Below are 6844 nucleotides of genomic sequence, written 5' to 3'. Positions count from 1 at the left end.
GTTAATATTCCAAAATTAAATGTCAAATAGTAAAGGATCTAGACAGTGTTAATATTAATATTAATAAAGTAAATAACAAATAGTTTTCAGTCCAAGCAGCATTAGGCCCGGCATGGTCAAGCGTGTTAAGGTGTTCGACTCTAATACGAGGGTCGCAGGTTCGAATCCCGTTCGCAGCAAAAATGCTCGCCCTTTCAGCCGTGTGGGCGTTATAATGTGACGGTCAATCCCACTATTCGTTGGTAAAAGAGTAGCCCAAGAGTTGGCGGTGAGTGGTGATGACTAGCTGCCTTCCCTCTAGGGACGCCTAGCGCAGATAGCCCACGAGTAGCTTTGCGCGAAATTCAAAACAAACAAACCAAGCAGCATAAATGCAAAAACAGCAGGCACCAAATAGTCTGGAAGTCTTACATTGATTTTTTTAGAACCAGTTAAGAACAGATTTTTTTATAGTCAAGAAATACGAGAGTATTAATATTAAAATAATCCAAAATCTGGTACAACTAACATTTGAGAATAGAATAGGTAATAGACATGAAATTTGATTGTATTAATGTGAGATAAGTAAATAAAAATAGTCTTAAAAAGCCAATGTTATTAATGTTTAAGGACTGGAAAACAAATAACCCTGAAACTTTTCAATAATAATTCTTGAAAACTGGAAAAAAAACTTTCCGAAACGTGGTAGTATCAGTATTTAGTAATTATACAAGTAGCCCTAAAAAACTGTATTATTTATGTTAGAACATTGGATAATACATATATTTTAAAACCTGGTGTATTAATATGAGAAACTAGAGAACACATAGCTTGAAACCTGGCAACGTTAAGGAGATGTGAAACTAGAAAACACATAGCTTGAAATCCGATAACGTTAACGTGATTCAAAGTAAAAAACACTGAAATCTAACACAATAATTTTAGAAAACCTAAAAATTAATAGTTCTAAAATTTGGTGGTGTTTAGGATATAGGTGTTAGAGAATAAATGAAAGTAATGTCTTGAGAACTTGCGATTATCACTTTTAGACAGATTATAAAACATATCTTGTCTCGTTCCATGTGAAGGCTTCGACTAAAAGTGAAATTGTCGAGTAAACACTCTTCAGACATTTTGACACGTTTCTGTTTCACATGTTCCCGCAAAACTAACTATACAAGGACTATGTGCACTTCAATTCTTAGTAGCAAACTGATAGGCTAAAGGAAATAACTTATCAACTGTATCCACCGCCATTTTGTTTTGGCTACTACAATCGAATTTGACTGCTACTCTTGTAACGCTTCCTTATCTTAAATTGCGATTTTGGGGCAAAGTAATGCGAACCGTGGACCTATAAATTACAGTTAGGCACCCTAACCACTAAGCCACGCTATTCCTAAGTTAACAAGTTACCACGATTAACATACGAGAAGTTCAGGATAAAGAAAAAAAAAATCTCCATTTTAAACAATTTTTATACTCTGCTTCCACATTATGGAAAACACTTTAACTCAGCTCATGTCTTCTATCTAATATTTCTTATTGTTCTATTAAGTTCATTCAAGAATCTATTTACGAAATTATATTTATTAGTAATCTCATCTTCTTCTACCTCAGTTTTCTTTTACTCACAAGCTCGTCAAATAAACACTCCTCAATAAAAAACCTCATGTTCCGCCATCTTGGTTTTCATATTGTACTCACGGTCTCGTCCAAGAGTCCCTTCATACAACCATTCCTATAATTAAACCTCATCAACAAACTTGTATTCTTAAGCCTCGGTTTCCATATTCTTCTCTGAGCATCATCAACTGAGTGTGTATCAAAAATAATATTTATTTTAAAATAGATCTCTTCAAGGAAATTATATAAGTTATACTTGAAGATTTGTAAAATATTCTACACTAATAGTCAAAATAATTGATAAATAGTTTTAATTATGAATCATACGCAAACTACAAAATGCTTCTATGAATACTCTACTTAGGTCGTTGGTTGAGTATTCTCGCTGCAAGTGATCCTTTCGGCCGTAAACCCAGTTATATGTCTCTGAATCAAAGTATATGTTATTTACATCAAATCTCCGAATAAATTGGTTATGTATTCTTCATGCCCTAAAAGTTTGGAAACAACGGTATGGTGGCTAATTATCTGGTTATATGGATAAAACATAATGTTTTAACTCTACTTTTAATGGTTTTATTGTACTTGTAAGTTTTGTAGAAAGATGACTTTAAGAAAACATCTAAAATATCCTTTTATCCCGTGATAACAGTATTTGTATTTAAAGTCCTATATATAAACAAGCAAATTAAAACATTTCTAGTGCTATCCAGCTATTTGCTTGTCTTTATTTTTCTATATGTATATTACGCCATTAATATCCAAGATACAGCGAATACAAACATATGTCAATATTTATGTACAGGTGGTAAATATCTTAATTACCTGGCTATGAGTAGAATTCTAATAACTGTGAGCGCCACCTGTGAAGAACTTAATACATGAATGAACAAAGGTTTAGTTATATTGGTCACTATAAAAACAAACAACAAAAATCAATGAAACTTCGTGACTGCTAGACGCTTACCTACAAATGTTCCACTAGTACTTCTGTTCAAATGGCATTTAAGTAAATCCTGCGGAAGCAGAACACGAGTTATACACTAGCGATCTTGTAATACAGCTCAGAGAGACGAAAGACGAAAAGAATAACTCGTCTTCTGAAAATATCAGAATATGTTATCTCATTCCAAATTTGATTGAGATAAATCACAAAAAACATTTTTTTTTTAAATAAAGATGTTCACACTATTTTCAACTTATGTATGGTTTGAAGCAGTAGCTGGGAATGGTAGACAAAGTAAACCGGTATGGTGGCGTCACCAGTATTGATCCCAAGATGAATGTTTTCTGTGTCTACGCGTACCTTAATAACAAATATATGAAGCCATTAGGACCTTATTGTTAATTAAGGTACGTGTCTAAAGTAATTCATGATGCTTGAACATGTGGAAAAACACAATAAAATGAAATATTTAAGTATTGTGTTTGTGTTTTCTTATAGCAAAGCCACATCGGGCTATCTGCTCAGCCCACCGAGGGGAATCGAACCCCTGATTTTAGCGTTGTAAATCCGGAGACATACCGCTGCACTAGCGGGGGCATATTTAAGTAAAACGATACTAAATAAAAAATCTGTTTCTTAACCCTTTTGTGTGTTTACCAATGACATTTTGGACAGTTTTATTTGTTTGTTTTTTAACTTCGTGCAATGCTACTCGAGGACTATCTGCATTAGCTGTCCCTAATTTAGTGGTGTAAGACTAGAGGGCAGGCAACTAGTCATCACTACCAACCGCCAACACTTGGGCTACTATTTTACCAAAGAATAATGGGATTGACCGTAATTATATAACGCTCCCACGGCTAATAGAGCGAGCATGTTTAGTGTGATGGTAATTCGAACCCGCGACCATCAGATTACGAGCTGAGTCCTTATCCACCTGGCCATGCCGGACCTTCAGTTGGATGTTAGGCTATTAATTAGCATAGGTATAAAGGCGTTTCTTTATAGTGGTTTAATTTTGGTTTTAGATGTTGTGTAAGTAGGGCTTCTTTAATTTTGCGATTGTCTATATTTGTATTCCTACTTAATATCTGGGTGTTTTCTATAGTTATGTTGTGTTTATTTGATTTGCAGTGTTCAAAAACGTGTGAAGGTGTTCTTTTTGTGTTCTTTGAATCTAGTTTCCATTTTTCTGCTTGTTTCTCCAATACAGAAATCGTGGCAGTTGTTGCATTGTATTTTATAAATTAAGTTTGTGTAGTGTTTGTCAGTGTAGTTTTTACATAGTACGGACTTTAATTTTTTACCTAGTTTTTGAATAAATTTGGTGTTTACTGGAATGTTGTATTTTGTTATACGTTTTTTCCTAATGTTGGTTATTTTTTGCTGATGTTGGGAGCATATGGTATACAGCAGTATAAGGTGTGGTAGTTTGTTGTATCTTGAGATTTATTGTTTGTTTCTTGTTGGTAAAGATGTGTACGTATAATGTTTTCCACGATTTGTTAAGGAAATTTATTGATGTTGATGAAGTGTTGTTTTATTTTGTTGATTTCATTGTTAATTTTATCTGATGAGCATAGTTTTGTGGCTGTGTTTATTTGGTTTCTTAACATGTTGAGTTTTTTGTTTTGTTTTATTTGCTGAGTCCCAGAGAATGTATAGTCCAGTATGGGTAGTTCTTCTGTGAATTTTTTGTTTTGAATTGTGTATCAGTTCTAGTGAACTTGAGGTTAAGAGACGCTATTTGGTTAGTTGTTTTCCTGTTCACAGGTGAACTTAATATTGGGGTATATCGAGTTAACGTGGTTGAAAAAACTAAGTGTGTGTTCTGTAGATGTGAATCCAGCAACTGTGTCACCAACATACCTGTACCAGTATAGTGGTTGGTGTAAGGCTGAACTGATCGCTTGAGATTTAATTTGTGTCTCCAGATTTAACATGAAACCAATCAAACAAAACTCTACTATACATGACAAAAGCTAACACAATCCCAGAAAACCTTTGTTCTTACCTGCGAACACAACAACTGTACGGCACTCCCAAACCTCACAAACCCGATTGTCCACTACTACCTTTGATGTCCACTTATAAATCATTTAACTACAACCTCGGTAAATATACAGCGTGGGCATTTATTAAATATGTAACATCAATCGGCTCTTTTTCCAAAGATTCTTTCAATTTTAAATCTATTCTTAATCAACTAAACCATAAAGCCTTAATGGCCAGTTTTAATGTAATTTCCCTCTTCACAGAAATCCCAACCACTAAAACCTACAAGATAGCATTAGAACTTTATATCCAAGACCCCAACCCATTGATACACATCCCCAGCAACCCTTATAGAATTCACTACAACCAAAACTAGCTTTATGTTCAATAACCAAAACTATCTACAAATAAATTGCCTACGTATGGAGAATCCCGTATCACCAGTTGTAGCTAACGTGTTTATGACACAGATCAACAGCAAACAAACAACAATAAATCCCAAGATACAATAATCTACAAAACCTTACGTTGCTGCATACCAAATGTTCCTGACATCAGCGAAAAATAACCAACATTTGGAAAACTTATAACAAAACACAACATTCCAGTAAACACCAAATTTATTCAAAAACTAGGTAAAAAATTAAAGTCCATACTATGTAAAAACTACACTGACAAACACAACATCAACATAATTTATAAAATACAGTGCAACAACTGCCACGACGTCCATATTGCAGAAATAAGCAGAAAAATAGATTCAAAGAACACAAAAACACCTTCACACGTTTTGAACTTTGCAAATTAAGTAAACGCAAAATATCCATAGAAAATACCCAGATACTAAGTAGGGAAACAAATATAAACAAACGCAAAATCGAAGAAGCCCACTTTCACTATATCTTCTATTCTCTGTTTAAAACAATAAATTATAACTTCGCACAAGTCAAGCAAAGAACTAGACGCTATAATAAAAAAATGCTCTTTGACACCCAACGAAAAAATAAATTCTAGTACTTTTGACTTATTATTTATTGGGAATACGTTGTTGTTTAAAAGTTTTTAGAGTACAAACAGTAAATAAACAGCTGGTTAGTTGCGTATTTTCAATCAATTTATTCACATTTGGATAAAAAGTGATACGTTTAGACAAAGGATTTATTTTAAAAAATTATATTGAAGTTTTTATATATATTCCGGAATTAACTCTATGTTTATTACTATTATTTCATTAAAATAACTCATAAATAAATAAATGGTAGGTTTCAATAACTTAAAACGCTCAATTTAGAAGGTTTCAGTTTACCTCCCCCCCTCCCAATGGCACAGCGGTATGTCTGCAGTCTCACATTGATATAAAGTGGATTTAGATACCCGTGGTGGGCAGAGCACAATGATCCCGTTGTGTAGCCTTGTGCTTCGGCTCGACATGGCCAAGTGAGTTAAGACGTTCGACTCGTAATCTGAGATTCGCAGGTTCGAATCCCCGTCGCACCAAATGTGCTCGTCCTTTCAGCCATGGGGGTGTTATAATACTACGGTCAATCCCACTATTCGTTGAGAAACGAGTAGTCCACGAGTTGACGGTGGGTGGTGATGCTAGCTGCCTTCTCTCTAGTCTTACACTGCTAAATTATGGATGTTTATCGCAGATAGTCCTTGTGTAGCTTTTTGCGAAATTATAAACAACAACAAAATAAACAAACAAGCTCTGTGCTTCATTGCAAACAAACAAATAAAAGTTTCAATTTTTACTCTATAATGTTTTTTCTTGTAGAATACCTTTAGGGTTTAACAAAGAGAGCCATCTGTTAAGTTTTCACATAACTTAGAATTAATTAATTAATTAATGATGTTTTTCTTTACTAGATTACTCCATCGTGTGGCGTTTTACGTTTCGCGTTAGTCATTTTTCTCATGTATGTAAATATATGTCAGGCTTAAGCAAGCTTTTCAAATTTTTCACTTAACTGAAACTTCAATAATTAAATATCTATAAGCCAAGGTACTTCCTTTGACGAAACTGGCTATTTTAAAGGTAAGTGAAAGGTTTCACGTGAAGTGGCGCCCAAAAACGCCATATATTTTGAACAAGTTCAGACGCCGTCTCGTCTCCATCAGGTTCCCATAAATTCAATTAGCGCTAGCCTCTGTTAACTTACTACCATTAGTAGATCAATAATAGTACTTGTTTCTTATTACCAAAACAAAATATATACAAGTATTTATTGTCAAGACAATGCTTATCACTAACCAGATCAGTACCAGTACTTATGAGAATGCAAGATCAATACTGGT

Source organism: Tachypleus tridentatus, chromosome 13 (assembly GCF_004210375.1).
Source record: "Tachypleus tridentatus isolate NWPU-2018 chromosome 13, ASM421037v1, whole genome shotgun sequence".
Lineage (NCBI taxonomy): Eukaryota > Metazoa > Arthropoda > Merostomata > Xiphosura > Limulidae > Tachypleus > Tachypleus tridentatus.
Note: the sequence above shows the minus strand (reverse complement) of the source record.